Below are 3,820 nucleotides of genomic sequence, written 5' to 3'. Positions count from 1 at the left end.
GGGGGGGGGGGGGGGGGGCACCGCGGATCCGAGACCCGGGCGCAGGCGCGCGGGACAAGAACGACAAGCTTTCATGGCTCCCATCACGGCCACGGACATCCCTCCGCCTCCGGCGGGGGAGGGGGGCGGATCCGGCAGGGCGCGGGTGGCGCGCGAGCGATCTGCACCCGGGGATCTCCGGCCCACGGCTCGGTGCCTGGCAATCAATCGCGCGGGCAAAGCGCCCTGTGGCCCCCTGGCGGCTGCGTGTGCGTGGCGGCCTGGTGCCGGCTGGCCCTTCGGCCGTGCGCGTGCGTGTGAGCTCCGCCGCGCGGCGAGAGGCCCGGAGGGCCGGACAGCATAAGGGAGCGGCAGCCTGGTGCGCGGCCGAACCCCGGGCAGTGCGGTGCGTTTCCGGTGTAAGCCCCCCCACCCCCTCGTTGTGCCCCTCCCTCAGACGGACGGAGGCCACAAGGGGTGGGCCTTTCTGGAGAAGTGCCTCGGAGCCGGGGGTGGCCCCAGGCCGGGCATGTCTCTCCGGCCGGCGGGGAGATCGCGCACAAGCACGCCTGTAGGGTGTTCTCTGATCCAGATGCTGTTGCTTCCCCCTCCCTCGCCCCTGGGGGGGGGGGGGGGGGGAGATGGAGTGTCGGGGCGGGGGCCCGTCTGGTGGTCTTCCCCCCCCGCCCCCCAGCCCCCTTGTGTGGGGGGCGGGAGGGGGGAGAGGCCCGGCGGAGTGGGTGGTGCCCGCATGCGCACACACAGGCCCGGGGCTCGTGCGGACACAGGCGCTTCACGGGCCGGGGGGGTCGTGCCTGGTTCAATCGCCGGTCGGGAAAAACGAACGGGGCACGAGGGCTCGCTCGGCGGGGGCGCAGACGGCCGGTCGGAGACGGCGGCCGCGCTGGCCGCCCCTGGAGGTGGCTCTGTTAAGAGTGGCTCGCCCCCGGACGGGCCGGGGGCCCGTGTGTGTGGGGTGCTTGGCTTTCGGGCGCGCACCACCTGGCCGGAGTGGCGCGGCCTGCCGCGACTGAGGGGCATGTATGTTGTGCGCGGGGGAGGTGCCCTCCGCCTTTCCGTGTGTGTATGTGTGTGTGTGTGTGTGTGGGTGTGCGAGTGGGCGTGCGGGTGGACCCCCGGGCCTGGCCGTTTCCCCAGCCCCTCCCCCGTGTCCAGGCCGGCGCCCCACGGGCCGGTTCTCCCCTGGGGCGCGGGGGGCGCCGGTGGCCGGCGCCAGGGCAGGCGGTACTCCAGCCTGTGCGCCCACGCCTTCTTCTGGAACGAGCTGCTCTCGTAGGAACGCTCACGTACCCATGGACCTGGAGGCGGCCCCGGCACCGGCGCGGAGGAGAGAGCCAGGGGGGGGGGGGCATACTCGGGGGCTATTTTTCCGACGGCTGGCGAACCCGGCCCATCGCCGACCGAGCTCGCCCTGGGAACCTCTGCCTCCTCGGGAGGCCCGCCTGGAAGCATGCACCTCGGCGTCTGGCCGATCTCCCTCTCTCTATCGCGCTTTCGGGGTCGGTGATCTGCCGAGCGTGTGCGCGTGTGCGCGCGCGCGCGTGTGCACGGGAAGAGGATGGACAGGCGCATGGTCACCCCCCCCCCCCCCCCCCGCCCCCCGCCCCCTTGGCAGGGTTGTCCATGCCTTCGCTGGAAAAACAGACCACGATTAATACTTCCGAGGACGGGAGAGACAATTTCCGGGCCCGAGGCGGTGCAGGAAAAATGCAACAGCCCGCCGCGTCGCCTGCAGCCGCGAGGTCGGGCGCGACGACGAAGGGGCATACCAGGGGGGGCGGGGGGTATAGGGGGGGGGGGGGGCGGACCTGCTCTTGCTGAGACCTCTCGGCCCGGCACGCCCAAAGTCGCTGGGGCGTCCGCTCGGCGCACGCGCGCGCGCGCGCGCATGCCCGCGCGCCAGGAATACCAGACGACGGCCGAAGGCCCCTCTTCCGGGAAGAGCATCGGAAGCCCGGCCGCGGCCGCGGCCGCGCCCTGGGGGCGGCCGTGCGAAGAAGGCTGCCACCAGCGCCGCGCGGCCAGGGGGGGGGGGGGGCGCGGGGGACAGGGGGGGGGGGAGTGCACAGAGCGACCCAAGGCAGTGTGAACCCCGGCGCCCGACTAATGAGCTTCTGGGATTCATTCACGCCGCCGGGCCCCGGGGCGCCGAAGAAATTGCCGAGCTGACGAGCCGGAGCGCTGGGCGCCAGGCGCCCGGCCCCCAGGTGCCACAGCCGCGCGGGCCCGGGGACAGGGGACCGGGGGCGGGGGCCAAATGACCGCTTGGGCCCGCGACAAGAAAGTGCACCATGCGAGCCGCTTCGCGGAAGTGTGCCTTGCACGCGGGGCAGGGCCGAGTCCACCAGGCTGGCGCCCTCGTCCCGGCCGGAGGACGTCCGGGGGACTCGGATTCCCGGGGCCCCGGGGCGCATGCGCACCTTGGAAGCCTGTCGGCCGCGGCCCAGCAACCTAGGATTCGCCGGCCAGCCGCCCCGGGAGGCCCCGCGCGGGCGTGGCGCGGGTGCGGTGTGGGATTTCCCCGGCGGCCTTTCACTTGGCCGGTCCTCGTCGCCGCGTCGCTCTTTCCGTGCGCGCGCGCGCGCATGCACCAGGCCCCATCGGTTATTGAGGTCTATCCCGTCGGCTGTCCCCGACGTCCCCCGGCTGGAGGTCCCCCCGGGGGGGAGGGGGGGGGGCCGGCCGGGGCCCCGGGCGCGACGCCCGGGCCAACCTGGCAGCCTAATATCCCTCGCGCCGGCCGGGCCCCTGGGCAAGTCTCGCCGCACTCCCGGGCGAGGCCCTGCCACACAGGGGCCGACCGGTTCCCGGTGGTGCTGGCGGCACGCCGGCCAGCGGTACCTGCCTGGCCTCCTGGGTCCGGCCAACCGGCGCCGCGTCTCCGCGGGCGGGCGCCCCGGGCGGGGCCCCCGGCGTCCGGTTGGCCGGCGCGCGGGCAGGGGACGAGGAACGCACACACACACACATGCCCGGGGCTTGGCCTCCGTCACGCCGTTCTCCCGTTGCCCGGAGAGATGCGCCCAGCCGCGCGGCCGCGGGGCAGGGGGGGGGGGCGGGCCGAGGGACAGCATGAGCCAAGCAACAATGGTGGCACCGGGCCGAGAGGCCGGGGACCATGCCCGGAACAGAGGTCAGCGATGGTGGTGGAAAGGCTGTTTCAGCGCCGGCCGCTAGAACAGGCCCTCCGCCCCCGTTGTCCGCCCGTGGCCACGACACCCCGCCCCCCTCCAGGGTCCACTCTCTCTTTTTCTCTCTCGACAGGCGTGCGCCGCGGGCACATGCGCGCGCGCGCGCATACGTCCACCACACACCGGTGCGTGGCTACCAAATCCTGGCAAATCGCCACCGCGCGCGGGCAAGCACCCGCGATGCGACCAGGCAAAGCACCAGCACAAAGGGGCACGGAGAGCCTCGGCCACAGCAGCTGGCCCGGGCGTAGCTTATCGACCTGGGCGGGCGGGCACGCGTGTGCACCGGAGTGGGGGCCGGGGGGGACGCCGCCGTGGTGGCCACCCCACGGCCCCCGGGCCCCGCCTTGCCCTGGACACGGAGAGCCCCCGGCGACCTGCTCGCCCGCGGTATATTGCTCCGCGCTCGGGGCCTCGCCGGCACTGTGCGGCGGGCGGGACCATTGTCCTGCGGCATCGGGCGGAGCGTCCGCCCAAGGGGGCACACCGGGGCCGGCGCCCGGGGGCCCCGGGCGAAGCAACGTGGCCATTGGGGCAATTCGGCGAGAGCCCGCCGCCTCCGGGCGACCCCTGGGCCAGGGAGAGTGGTCGCGCGCGTTGTCGGGCCTATAAACACGCGAAGGCCCGCCGGC

Source organism: Fonticula alba, assembly GCF_000388065.1.
Source record: "Fonticula alba strain ATCC 38817 unplaced genomic scaffold supercont2.5, whole genome shotgun sequence".
NCBI lineage: Eukaryota > Rotosphaerida > Fonticulaceae > Fonticula > Fonticula alba.
The sequence above is the reverse complement of the archived record's forward strand: the minus strand, read 5'-3'. Positions refer to the sequence as shown.